This window comes from Pelobates fuscus, chromosome 6 (assembly GCF_036172605.1).
Source record: "Pelobates fuscus isolate aPelFus1 chromosome 6, aPelFus1.pri, whole genome shotgun sequence".
NCBI lineage: Eukaryota > Metazoa > Chordata > Amphibia > Anura > Pelobatidae > Pelobates > Pelobates fuscus.
Window position 1 is genome coordinate 65,850,382 of NC_086322.1, and position 15,409 is coordinate 65,865,790.

At 42.6% G+C, this 15,409-nt stretch overlaps 1 protein-coding gene across 13 annotated transcripts in view; it reads right to left on the bottom strand.

The window, feature by feature from the left end:
• Nucleotides 1-15,409, bottom strand: part of PROM1 (prominin 1) — a 161,415-nt gene that overhangs the window by 116,142 nt on the left and 29,864 nt on the right. The gene's annotated exons all lie outside the window — the stretch shown is intronic.

Sequence of the window (15,409 nt, forward strand, 5' to 3'; positions counted from 1 at the left end):
ATCAGAACTCGAAGATCATAATAGTTTGTAAAAATAAAGAAGCACAAAAAGACCCTCAATGTTTATTAATTTGATTATAAAAATAGGTCTGCATACTCTAAGGTACAGTTTTATAGTTTTATTATATTGCCAATAAAGGACTTGATCTAATAATTTTGGATAAGCTTTCAAATGATTTAATGTTTGTGAATTTTCTGTTTAGTTTACTGTCCTGTAATTCTTTTTTTTTTTTTTTTACTTTTAACAAATGCTATTAACCATAAGGTGCACAGGTCCCTTAATGGCTGGAGCTGGTTAGAAATTCCAGGAAATATTTGTTTTGCTTTATTTCTCTGTGAAATGTTCCTGTGTCAAAATCTGTAGAACTTCCTTGTCTTGATAGACACATTGGATCTACACATTTTTGGTTAAATGTGTAACCAAAAATATTAAATTGTTTGAAATTCCTATCCAACAAATATTAAATTGGGGACAAAATCTGTACTTTTCCTATAGCTTCAAAAGCAGGTAAGTGGAGCTGTGCTGTACATCATGTCATGTGCTGCTTGTAAGAAGTTTTGTTTAAGGTAAGTAGCTAGAGATCTGGGTAGAGTCACGTACAGGGCAAGTGCGAAGTCCACTAAAGATCTGTGATCATCGTGAACTACACACAGCCATTTACCAGAAGAGCACCTCTCGCTTGACCAGACGAATGACAAAGGACTAATCAAATGACAATGAGCAAAGAACCACAGAGCAAATGTGCAGCTTTTCTTTTCGATACATTTTACTACAACTACTGTCATGAGTGGAGGGCTTTCCTATGACAAATAATCAGCTATCACATTCTTACTTTTTATTTTAAGAGATAGATATATATAATTATTTAATAAGGAACTGTCATTTCTCTACAATTTATACCATAGAATAAAACATTGACATCCCCTATATCTTGGATCAGTGTTTTTTTATGAAATGTTCTATTTTCAATTAAATGTACATTAAAGATGAAGCAAATTACCTCGTAAACCAGATTAGAAAATGCAAAACCAGTATTGTAAATGTAGAGGAGAACTAAAATGATTCTACTCTTCTCTGTATGTTTTCTCTATGCCAACAGCCGGGTGTAAACGACAGAGCTTGTAGCAGTGGTTGACAGGGAGCCAAGATGGAGGTGCCTGTTTGCAGGGAAAAGAGGTGGGGATTTCTACATTTAATTTTGTTTTTTACACCTCAAAAAACATATTTGATGGGGCGGAGCTAGCCACGGACCAGCTAAGACGCATGGTGCACAGCTCTGCACCGAATAAATAGAAATAACACCTAAAACGGGCGGAACCGGGGCACCTACCTTTCCCAAACTTCACCCACCAACTGAGGGGAAGACGATGGGTAAGAAAAACAAAAAACTAAAGTCGGACAAAGCCCCTTTCAGCCGAGATATCGGCGAGCTTCTCCGGAGCTCCCAAAGGGCCGCATGGGAGAAAATGGCGCTGGGGGAGGATGAGCTCTCTGACTCCTCTGGTGACTTCTACCCGGACCAGGGAGAAGGGGCTCCGCTGAATCAGCCCTCGATGCCTCATGCTAAAGCACCCCCAGCGGCAGGAGAACCGGTAACGGCAGCCCTGCTGACCAAAATTTTGCAGAGCTAAGGCAGGACCTTGCAACAGACCGGGCATACTTTAAAGAGGCCATAGAGGGGGCCACCACGAGGCTCACCCAGCTGGAGGCCAAAACAAGCTCCCATGATACACGCTTACATGACCTGGAACTGAAAATAGCAGACCTTTACAAACAGCAACAGGGCACAGAAGAGAAAGTGGAGACCATGGAGGAACAAAGACGTAGAAACAACATAAAGGTTAGGGGGATACCTGACAATATTGGGCCTACTGACCTCCCACACTATGTGAGGCGCCTGGTGGCGACCCTCCTACCACCCAGGCAGGCTAAATCAGTGAAAATTGACGGAATGTTCCGCTTGAATAAACCACCAAATGCACCCCCGACTGCCACAGCCGATGTCATTGTAAAATTTCAGACGCACCAAGACAAGGCCGCCATCCTGGCAGCGAGCCGACAGAAAACCCCTTTACCATTTGAGGATTCCCAAATTGCTTTCTTCCCTGACCTCACAAGAAGCACATTAAGTTGGAGAAAAGCTCTGCAACCTAACCTACAAATACTGAGAGCTCATAACATCCAGTACCGCTGGGGCACACCGCGACTAATCACATTCACTGCCAAGGGGACTATCTACCGGGTGAAAAACCCTCAGGACTTGGACACTTACCTGGGCCAATTGGGCCTGAAAATCCTGCACACGGCACCCGCGACCACCGCCACCAGGCTGGACCCCACCAACGCCAAAGAATTCATACCAAGGTCATCCCGTCAAGCCACGCTAGCAGGCAACACAACCTGAGGGGCTCACACTGCCCAGAGACCCCTCCACCACCTTGAATACCACAGTTCCCGCCGCCAAAAACCCGAAACAACGGAATCGCATCCATTCTAAGGGTGTTCTTCTCATATTTTATCAAACACTCTAGCGTACAACCTCAGAGACAGAGTCCTTAATCACTACGACCACAACTGCGCTGGAGAGGACTGATGTTTCATCCTAACTGAAAACTAACTTTCTTTTCTTTATTTTTATGTTGTGTGTTCGGTGTTGCTCTCCTCGTCAGCTTTATACCAGTTAGATTAAGTTTTTACGTTCTTCGTAGAGAAGAGCACACTAGCACCACTGGGACTCCCCCCCCACATTAATCCAACAGACAGGTATAGCTGATGCGGTATCTACTCCACCCCTGGAGTAGGTACATTAGAAGGTGATAGCCGGCCAATACCGTATCCAACGGTTAAACACAAGCCCAGGGACCGTTCTAATACTATGGTGTTATCACTGTGATATACTTCTGATATTTTGTCGTAGACTAACTTTGTGTGGAACCCAAAACCCACCCAACGCGACCCCACGCACTGGATATCTAATAGGCCTCTGCTCTTGTGTGCACTCCACAGGCCATAACTCACGCTGCCTATTTACCATGCCTCTGGCACATGCAGAGTGACCACAGTGCAGAATTTAACACGCAAGGCATCAGCATAATGTACAGACCAGTCGGTCTCACATGAGGTTACTAGCTTGTTTCTTATAGATATGGTCCCCTGCAAAGTAACCCAAGAATATTTAAACATTTTTAGATGGTACAGTTCTGCTTGCAACACATGCCTAAACATGGTGCCATGATCCCAAGCAACTTAGCACTAGATAACTTGTACAACCTGATGGCTCGTTGTATTTCATTATGTCTGTATATGCTCACATCAGAATCTCACTTTTAAATGTTTCATTGCTGCCTAGTGTACTTTGCTTTTGTCCCCGTATATGTATCAATAGGGCATGGCCCATTCAGCTCATTTACATAGGCCCCTATACATGCTGGGGGACCGAAGGCAGAACTTAAAACGTACAGCACCTACTTAGAATACAGACCTGTCAGCCTCACACGGGCTCACAGGTTTGTCTCCTATATACATGGCTTCCTTCAAGTTAACCCACAAGTAAATATACATTTGGACATAAGCAGAAAGCCTGGAACACATGAATAAATATAATGTTGGGATCTTAGGCAACACTGTGCTACATAGCATGTATAACCTGAATGTTCCTGGAAATCTGTTATGCCTGTCTACGTTTACGTTTTCTCTTGAATTTCTAAATCAACAAAACAAAAACTGTGCATGTTTATCCAGACCACTGTTTAACATATCTATGTTCCCATATTAATGAACGTTGTTGTGGCGTAAGTTTATATTTTTGTACTCACCTGCACTACAAAAATAAAGAATTAAAAAAAAAATAAAAAAAAATACATTTGATAAATACTGGGAAAAGAAAACAAACATACTATTAAAAAATACAGTTCGTATTTAAACTGTATGTATGCCTTCCTTTTCCAAGTATAACTCATGGTGGGAGGGAACTCTGCGTGTGGAGTCTAGCGCACCCTTTCAGTGACACCACTAACCAGGAGACCTGCTTAGGTGACAGGCCAACCAGATAATGGAGTGACAGCACGGGGACAGATCTTTAAAAAAAATAGAAAGGAGAACCTAAGATATAGGCAAATTCCATTGTCTCCGGCAGCACAGGTTCAACCTAGGGATCACTTGCTAGGTTTAATATCTAATAGCACAGAAGAGAAGTATCTTGGGAGGCAATGGAAGGGCCCAGGAGTGTCCAAGTGTTTTTTTTCGGAGCTAAAAGGAGTTAAGATAGGGAGGTATGTCAAACAGCTCCTTTGTGATGTGTCCATTTCAACAACGTCATCACAATCCACCCGCCATCACGATCTATGGCTGGGGCTTGCGTCATATCCATAAATAGAGCCACCAGCGTGTGCCTCGGGAGGTGCCTGGCACATCAGCAAGCCCAAACAATGCTGTTTTTAGCTCTGGGGGCCTCATACAGAGAAGCAGAGCGTGAGAGGTCTGGCTTGTCAGATCAGTTGGAGTGGGTGAGTACTTTCAGTGAAATGTCTTAACCCTGATATCAGTCTTCTTATATGAGAAAAAAGTCGTGAAAAAAAAATGAAGAAAGTAGTCATAAAAAAAAAAAAAAAATAGGAACAAAATCCAAAACAGGACTAAAAAGTGTTGGAAAGGTGGATTACTTTGGCACACGCCAGAAAAAGTGTTAACGAGGGGTTAAATGTTACAAATAATGTCACCTTTTAGGCATTACCTACACTGACTGAGAAGAAATGCTGATACTAAGGATATGAAAAATAAATCGATACTTTTTTTTTAAAAACTTCTTAAAGTTATTATTATTAGCAATAATTATTTTAAGATGAGCGTTTTATTTTGCAACGATTTTGCTATCTTTATGTGACTGGCATGCCAATATAAAATGGATATCCAAATATCCAACTGTCATTTGTCAGTTGCCTTCTTGGCTAATGACTTTAGATTAGTGATTATACTGGTTCTAGTTTTTTGTTATATCCTGTTAGTGTTTTATTTTCAACAACTACTATCAACCATAAGATCCACTTCATGCTCCGTGTCCCATTATGACCATTATTATTATTATTTTTTAATATGACAGTGTTAAATTTCCCTGGATCAAAATCTGTAGAATTTCCTGGCCTTGATAAACGCATTGAGTGATAGAAGATGGATGGAATGTTAATGTTTTGCTCTTCTTTCAGACAAAGCTAAAGACAGATTACTGTAAGAAATATTATGAAACCTGTAGATTCAAGTGCAGACAAAGCCTGGTAAAAAAAAAGAAAAACAGATGAAAACATACAAAGTATCTAAAACATAGCCTGCATTCGGCCCTTTCTTACACAAGAGCTACCAAGGAGCTTGTCCATGCTCTAATAATTTCCTGCACGGATTATTGTAACCCTCTCCTGATTGGTCTTCCCAAAAGCCGTATTGCCCCTCTACAGTCTGTAATGAATGCTGCCGCCAGACTGATTTTCCTCTCTAGTCAGTCCTCTCACACCTCACCCCTCTGTCAGTCCTTACATTGGCTCCCTGTATCTTATTGGAGTCAATTCAAAGTGCTAACCCATACCTATAAAGCATTGAACAATTCGAGCCCCTCATATCTCTTCACAGATCTATAGGTATGCCCCTTCTCGGTCTCTCCGCTCTGCCCGTGACCTTCTCTTGTCCGCTGCCTGCACCAGCACTGCCAACTCACACTTGCAGGACTTCTCGCAGACGGCTCCCTTCCTATGGAATAGCCTGCCTACCGCCATCAGACTCTCCCCTAGTCTTCAATCATTGAAGAAGTGCCTTAAAACCCATCTCTTTAGGAAAGCTTATGGCCTCCCAGAGTAACCTCTACCTTACATACCTGTCTCTTGCCCTCTCCTAAAGGGCAGCACTCTACTCCCTCCTCCAGCTCTGCTTCACTCCCACCCATATTTGATTTATATTTCCTGTCCTAATGTATTTTATACTACACCTCTTATAGACTGTAAGCTCGTTTGAGCAGGGCCCTCTTCCATCCAATCATTACTGTAAGTTTTCTTGTATTTGTCCTATTCATAGTTACACCCCCCATCTCATAATATTGTAAATCGCTACGAAATCTGGGTTTTACAGTTCCTATTGTGCATGCCCAAAGAGGGTGCCCTCCTTTAGTAGAAAGTTGCGCTGCAAGCCATGCTTTGATCAGCCAAGCCATTTTCTGCAGCTGCACGCTTAACCCTACACCTGTTAACCTAATTCCTCTAGATAAATTAAGGGGTATTTGCAATAACTATTAGGATGTCAATTGCATACACAGGTAATTAGGAAGGAAATGGTTACAAGAGGTAACAGGTTAAACATTTCAGATGAGCACGCATTGTTTACCATACAATTCCAGAAATGTAGTAGTTTGACTGTAACAGGTGTTATTTCTATCGACTACTTAGGAATTGTGGAATGATCAATTTAGAAATATTTCAATGGGTATTTTACCCATCATGTCACCATCTATACTTTATACACAAATCCATTACTGTGGTTTATAGTTTTTGGTGGGTACAACTTCTGCTTGATATTGAACTGCATTGCCTGAACTCTGCCAGCCTTAAAACCTCTATCCATTTAAGACTTAATTCAAAATGCCTTCATATATAGACTTGCACTGAGGACCCAGCTTTATTTCAATATTCAAATAAATAAATATACTACTTTCAGCCAGACCTGTGGCTTGGACTGGAATATTATATTGGGTAACTAAAATAATTGATCAGGGTGGTGCAGTAGACATTGCTTACCTAGATTTCAGTAAGGCTTTAACACTGTTGCACATAGAAGGCTTATCAATAAACTGCAATCTTTACATTTGGATTCCAATATTGTTGAATGGGTAAGGCAGTGGCTGATTGACAGGCAACAGAGGGTTGTAGTCAATGGAGTATATTTGAACATGGGCTTGTCAACAGTGGGGTACCTCAGTGATCTGTACTTGGACCCATTCTCTGTAATGTTTTTATTAGTGATATTGCAGAAGGTCTTGATGGTAAGGTATGTATTTTTGCTGATGATACTAAGATATGTAACAGAGTTGATGTTCCAGCAGGGATAAGCCAAATGGCAAATTATTTAGGTAAACTAGAAAAATGGGTAGGCAGACAATGTAATAGAGCAGCAGGAAATGCTAGCAGAATGCTTGGTTGTATAGGGAAAGGTATTAGCAGTAGAAAGAGAGAAGTGCTCATGCAATTGTACAGAACACTGGTGAGACCTCACTTGGAGTATTGTACTCATGACTGCTGACTCCTTCGATCACCAAATCCCGTTACCCTTCCATTCCCAATAAGTAACGCAACACCATGTTAAGTGGGTAAGTGCAACGGCCACAGCTTTATTTAAACCAGCATAACCAAATACTGTCAGCTGCTGGTTTTAGCCAGCAGACAGGTACACTTTAAACTTCTTCCAGAGCCTCTTCAGCCTGTCCTTCGTCATCAACCAAATTCAGGCTGTGACTCCCCAAGCCCGTCCGGGCATTATTCATTTACCAAACTTGCTGGCGCAGGACACCCGGCACCGCAGACCCCACCCCTACTAGAGGGAGGGGGATGCGTCCCCCAAAGCCAGCGCCTGTGTCATTATTGCTTGTAACCACATTTTAAATGTATCCAAACCAACATGAGTAAGATGTACATCATTATGGTTATCTCCTTCTAGTTCAACATGAGGAATCACCAATCCACCCAAGCATTGTACGAATCGTGATATTGTCATGTTGAAGCGACATCCACCTCATTATATCCCTTTTTGCGTTGCACGCTCTTGACCCAGGTAATAACCACCAGCGTGGATCAGCAGAATCAGCAGTATAACTGGTTCCGACACATATCGCTGAAGCGATCTCTCCAGATACAATTGCTGCCAGCGCAACCCCCTGATCCCATACCACCTAACATTGACCTGGTGATGAGTAATCCCAAGATCCTGGTCATACGACCTCTGGTCTACCTGACAAGCTGCCCAATAAATAAAAGAATGTCCAAGGATCCAAACATATAGAGAATATCTAGCAATAAAGAAATCAACCGAACATTAACCATACCCAGGCACCTATTAAAGGCCGAACATACAATCGAAAACCTGCTCATTCCCACCGACCCAGCAGCCAAATGGAAGAGTCTGACAGACCTAACCTGCTTGCCTGCAGAGTCAGACCGATGCGGAATGAATGAGTTGAATAACCACTATCATTTTTTATTTTTGTTTGGGAGTCCACTCCTAACAAGCGCAATACAGTATAATCCACTTCTAACGAGCGCAACACCAACAAAAACATTCTAGTGAATTGATAATAACCCATATGCATGCACTGGAACGTATCTCCAATTATGGACGCTCCAATCCTTATCACTCTACCACTACCCGCTTGATCAGTATTAGATCGCCAAATTAGAAATTTCACTTATTTTTGAAACTAAAGAACCTCGTTCCTAAAAAAAAAACTGCCGACGCATAGAGTTGCATAAAAACACACACATAAAAGGATTCCCGAAACAGAATTGCCTCCAATGGGAAAACATAAATAGCAGGCAGGATCCCACCTATGTCTACATGAAAGTGCACAAATACAGGATGCCTAACGACCGCCACCAGTTTACGTCTCCAACAGTGCAATACCCGCTAAACCACAAATGCTTTAGTCACATCTTCCCCTCACATGAAGTGCATTAAGATTGAAATAGCTGACATACCCTGTTCCACTGACATAGATGTCCCTCGATGCCGCAAGTCAGAAAGAAAGGCTAAGTGGATAACAACCTACTTTCTGAAGAAGACCAACCAAATTGATCCCACACTGTCAAGTATGCTGCCCAAGACTTAGAAGACAGGGATCTCTCAATCAAGTCAGTCAAGTTCCAAAACTGAGGTTCCAGAAGAAGTCAGGGCCCTCCACAAGCTTCTGCCTCTGGAGTCACCTTCTGAAATTCATCCTCCTGGAAGCGAGAAAGAGAGTCAGCAATACATTAGACACACCTGGCACCTGCACCCAAACAAATATTAAATTCCAAGCATTGCAGAACCAACCGTCGCAATAAAGCCCATCCCAGAAGAGAACCCAAAGATAACTGTTAATGACATGAACCACACTAAGGTTTTTTGCATGGAAAAGAACCTGCTTCTTTGCCAAAGCTGAGACCCAGAACTTGGCCGACACTACAATCGGGAATAGCACCAAAAAGGAATCTGACCACACCAACATCATAGCCCTCAGAAAAAAGCACCAAAACCAACTGAGTTGCAGCCTCCGTAAACAGCTCAAAGGCCAAGTTAGACACTGTTTTTACTGCACCAAAATGTCTGACTATTGTAACCCACGACGAACAAAACTCCAAACTCCCAAAAGGCAAAGTAAAGTTAAAAGGTAGATGAATACCAACCACAGTCAAGGAAAGTAAGTGACTGAAAGCACGCCCCATGGGCATGACTTACAGCCAAAAATCAAATGGCCCTGTTGGGATTGCAGAATTCAAATAGCCCAATAGGGAGCCCCATAGATATGACAACCTGAAACTTAGTCTGTATCTAAATCCCCAGGAAGAAAAATTGTACTAGTTGGAACCCCAAAATCCACCACAACCCTATGAAAGTGAAACAACAAGTCCGTACAAACCTGAGAATCCGACTAGTGCAGAAAGAGATGGACAAACCACTACACTGTGATGAATTAGAAAACCGACAAACAAGAAGTCGTTGAGATAGTGAAGGAGGGAAGAACAGCCCGACACCCATGCCACGATCCATTCCAACAAGGAACTGAAAAACTTAAAATATAAAAACAAGAAATCGAACAACCCATGAGAAGGCACATGTCGAAGAAAAATCAACCTGAAACTGACATCCCAACAGATGAAAACAATCTGGGTGACCTGGCAGCACCAGAAAAGCCGACTGGAAATCAGACGTCGCCAACAGGGCCCCCGGGTACTACTCCACAAACCAAATCCAAAGCCCGATCAAAAGAAGTGTATCGCACCCGACAGTCCTCCTTTGAAATCCCATCATGAACCGAGGACCCCGACGGATAAGACAGATTTCCTACAGCTCCACCTCCTCCCCTAGCTCAGCTGCCAGGACCCCCTTCTTACTCCGAACCGAGGACGCAACGACACCTCCCCCGATGGAGTAAATGGGAACGCCTGAGACAGAGTGAGAGCCACTGCACCTGTCTTTCTGCCCTCAATGGCGTCCTCTCCCCAAGGAACGTAATCCTTGGACTCCGACATCGGGTGGGGTTTTCACCACTTAAAACAACGGACGGCTGGGTGAGCCCCACCACAGTGGGAGCACTCATGATTTAAAGAGATGCCCTTCTTGTGACCCGCCGATACTCCTCCGGAAGTGCCAGCAGCCGACGGAAAGTAAGAACCCGACGGACGACAGGGATTAATGAGAAGCAACCATAGGTTTCCCTAGTTTGGCCTAACCGTTGTATTTTTTTTATTTTTTTTTTTAACTGCTGGTCGTATTTAAACCAGCATTGCCCCCTGTACACCTTGTAAGCCCCCCAAATCAAGTCCAGATGCAAAAAAACGTGACGGGGCCTTTTCCGGAAACCTAGCTGATGGGATGCAACCAATTCCCTGAGGTATGGGGGATCTGCTTACCTTTTCGCCCTCAGCTGCGTCACACCGACGCAGTCTATGCGCCTACTCCTTGTCAAATGGTACCAAGGATAGTAGGTCCACATACACGCCCTTAATTATCTTTTCTCTCACCTCCAAAGACACATGTAACCCCAGGGGTGCAATGTCACAGACAGTTCCCCCTGAAATACTCACTTCACTTGTACCTGAAGGGGGAGCCCCAGAGGGAAACGCTGAGCCCTACGCATGTCTGCTGCCCCAACGGTCCCTGCGGGCGCCGACCGGCCAAGCGCTAAGCGCAGCAATTACACCAATTCTCCTTAACCCTCCCCACTAGCCCTTAGTCCCCCCCTAACTCCTGCCAAGCACAAGCGCACTCCAACTCACAGTTCAGGAGAAGGGGTCTCTCAATCCCAGGCTATAATTCCGGTCCTTCTTGCTGTGAGGGTTCTGCAGTCCGTCTACCTGCTGTTCTGCCAGTGGAGCGGAGGCTCACACCCCAGTTCCAGTCCGTCCATGCCAGGCATGTGGAGGCGATTCCTGCGTCCCTCCCTGGTGCTCCTTGGCCTCCGGTCCAGAAGCTGGTGAGATCCTCCACCAGCACGTCACCACCCGCTGGCCTGCCCCACTTGCCGGGAGCCAGCTGCGCTTGTCCTCCGATTCCCCAATCCAAGGAGCTCTAGGAATTCCTGATTCGGCGGGGGCCTGTGACGTCTGCATTGCGAGATTTGCAGACGTCACGTATGCGCCCCCCCCCCCCCCCCGAGTTCCGGCGAGAGACGCTCCGCCTCTTCCTGCGTGCGGCCGCACACGCCGACGTCACTTCCACAGCCACCGGAAGAGAAGGGTGAGGACTGTGGGACCTCACCTCGCCTCCGGCGCCATCTTGGGGACCGCCATCTTGCTGTCCAGGCCCAGCCCGGCCATCTTGACTTCTGCAGCACCTGCTGTCATTCCTCCGCCTCGCGCTGCCCGCATCCTGCCGCTTGGAGCCAGCCTCACTCGGCCCCGGACCCTTTTGTGGTACTCCGACCCTGGACCTCCGCACTGGACTAGGGGACAGTCTGGAATGCAGTCTGGAACGGTGGGCCCGATGTCCACTCCTAGTCTGCACTTCCTTCACCGGCCCCTTCTAAGCAGCCTGCTCGCCCTGGGCACTGTGGAGCAGCGAGTTGAAGGATTCAGCCCCATGGGTCCTCTGGAAGGCCTGCAATAGGGTACGCAGGGCCTCTCTACACCCAGCAGGGGTGTGGGCCATCCTGTACTCCCAGTAGAAGGTAAAAGTAATTTCTGTCTTTTTTTTTTTTTAAAGGGAAACAGCAGTGCCAGGTTTCCTCAGGGAGTGAAACTCAATTTAATAAAGTCATTTTTACAGGGACTACCAGAGGAAAGACACTGCCAGGCTCCCTCCGCATTGTTCACCAGTAGAATAACAGATAAACCGTGCAATATAGGCGCTCAGGTACAATGTGATAAAGAACCTAAATCCAGTAAGCAGCTCAACACACGTGTAGGTACCTCAAACCTTAACACAATTACATGCAAAAAAAGTGGAGTATTATAAGTGGGACAGAAAGTCACAACAAACTAGACCCAGTGGAGCGCTAGTTTAAAATAACATAACTTACCCTTATAATAAGGGATACAGATTTATGAGAAAATCTGGAGAGGAGGAAATAAATAGAAACAATAGTGCAGTATGTTTGAACTTAATATTCTTGAAAAAAGAGCTGTAAATGTAGCAAACTCACATGGCTTAGAGCCTGGGAAAGATAGGCTCAAGTCGTAAACGTAGAGGTATTTTAAAGCAAATACCAAGCTTCTTCTATGACTGTATTCCAATACTCGGAAAAAAGGAGAGAAGGGACAGTGGACCAAGGTCCTAGTGTGTGTAATCCTTTATACCAATATGATAATAAGATTAATGCAATTTTTCCCAGAATTCCATGCTTTCAACTGTAAAACCAACTGTACCCTTTTGGTTGCTATGCCAACCCCTCAGGGCAGCAATCATGCTCCCCCCTCCCTATTCGCTCCGGGGGTTGGCCTGTACTGGAGACCGTATCTTCAGAAGGATATTGATACTTTAGAGAGAGTTCAGAGAAGGTACTAAACTGGTTCATGGATTGCAGGATAAAACTTGCCAGGAAAGGTTAAAGGATCTTAACATGTATAGCTTGGAGGAAAGACGAGACACGGGGGATATGATAGAAACATTTAAATACATAAAGGGAATCAACACAGTAAAGGAGGAGACTATATTTAAAAGAAGGAGAACTACCACAACAAGAGGACATAGTCTTAAATTAGAGGGACAAAGGTTTAAAAATAATTTCAGGAAGTATTACTTTACTGAGAGGGTAGTGGATGCATGGAATAGCCTTCCAGCTGAAGTGGTAGAGGTTAACACAGTAAAGGAGTTTAAGTATGCGTGGGATAGGCATAAGGCTATCCTAACTATAAGATAAGGCCAGGGACTAATAAAAGTATTTAGAAAATTGGGCAGACTAGATGGGCCGAATGGTTCTTATCTGCCGTCACATTCTATACTTCTATTTAAGATAGATAGATAGATAGATAGATAAATGGGGAAAAAAAGACCATAAATACACACACTTTTGGCTGCTGGTTATAGGGTGCTTTACACTTTGCATATTACTGGTAAATATATTACCTTGAATGACTCTTTATATAAGGTAAAGTATTTAATTTAGAATCAGACATCTATTTTTGTGGTTTGTTTGTTTCTATGTTTTAGTTTTTAATCATATTTTCTTGCCCACCAAAAATTGCCATTTATAGCTTAATGTTAGAGGCTGAATGCACTCAAAACAAATGAAGATTCACATAGATACATTGGCACATACTACTCTGTCTGCCACACTAATGACTCAGACAGCACTACACATTGTGCGCAGTCTTCCAATCCCCCTACATCTGGCAGGCTCAAGATTCTCTTGGATTTCAATCACAAATTTATTAACAAAAGATATTTAAAAAATAAAATAAACAAAAAAATTGGTAAATACACATTGTTTCAAGGTTTTGTGAAACATAATCCATCAGTCTCACATAATGGCTTTTATAAGAAGTATACCCACAATTTACCCCAAAGATTACAGTAATATAGTTTTGGTATACTTCCCAACACGTGCAAGAACATTTATGGAATTGTGGTATTAAGATTAAGCATGCTGATTGCTTCCAATCATGTTATCTGGGTACACTGCGACACTGAGTAATCCATGGCGTCCATGCATTTCTTTTTGATAACCTTTTAAAATAACCACAGTATGTTAAAAAAAAAAAAAAAAAAAAAACAACATTTCAAATGATTTGTCTACAGAAGTTACCATTAGCGCCTAGGGGATTTTTGTAGATAAATAATTTAAAAAGTTTTTCTGACGGATTGTGGTCGTTTGAAAAACTTGAATGGAGGCCGCTGTATCCAGAATGTCACGATCACAGCTCATGGAAGCTGGAAGACCCTCAGCAACAATGCGATTTGTCCATTAATGTAGATCTGTCAATTTTGTTATTTTTTTTTGTTTTTGTTTATAAAAATATTTTTGCTTGTTATGTGTGTCATTACGTGTGTATACATATAGACAAACACAGATACCAATATTTAATAATTAACTGCTGGCTTTACATCATTTCTTTGTCAGCCAGTCAATATCAGTGGTCCATTGTGCTGAGAATATCTTCTATTTGTGTAATCTATTGATACAGTTCTACATTACTTTATCTTTATTGTGAGTTTGCTATTGGGTTTCATCCACATGATAACAACAATTCTAATATGACATTGTCTAACCATTCTTCCGGTCTTTTAGCTCGGGCAATAAAGCCAAAAGTGGATATTTTCAAGTATTGCTCTTAATGAGTCTTAATCTACCTTGTGAAATAAATAAAAAATACTTTAACAAAATCACTCTGTGTTTCAAGCGATGCTCATCTGCACTTCATTCTTTTTGTCTGTTTTTTTTGTGTTTTTTACGTGTATCTATTTGAGATACATAGATATTACAGGCATTTCAAAGCAATTAAGAAAAAGACATGCAAGTCATAGTGCAAGTCAATCGAGAGATACAACCGATAATTGAACAAGATACGAACTAGACTCTGTTTACCACAAGCAAAGAAGTACAGATAAGGGAAGGGTAATCAAAATCAATTAGAAAGGGGGGGTGGGACAAGACAATGGGAAAGGGACAGTGTCGCCTCCTAGTGGACATGTAGCTTAACTGTATTCTATGGCCCCATAACAAAAGGATTGTCTTTTGGTTGATTTTATGTATGCATTTTGCATTTTCGATTTTCTGGATAGTAGTATATTTTTTAATGTTTTAATTTACAATTATTTTAATTAGCTTTTAAATTGCCTTAGAAGTGATTTGGCAGCAGAATCAAGAGTCTACCCACGTAAGGCCCTGTCAATTTGCCTTTTAGGAGTCAGAAACAAAACCATCCAGCACATATCAATAGGGGAAAATGCAGTTCCGATTTCTTAAGGTTCCCAAAGCAAGATGAACAAGCATTGTTCTCTCTCAAGAGACAAATAGGAGATAGATAGACAGACAGACATTTTTTGCATGCTTAAAATTAGGGATGGTGGATAAAAATGCATTAAATGTCGCAACTCCCTAGCTTTGTCTTGCCTAGAAAACATGCTGGTGTCTTGCAAAAAAAAGTTTAGCAAACCCGTAAGCAATAAAATGTTTTTTTTTCTTGGCAAATGTATTCCTTTTTTTTTTTATTATTTTTATTTTTTATTTTTTTATTTTTTTTAA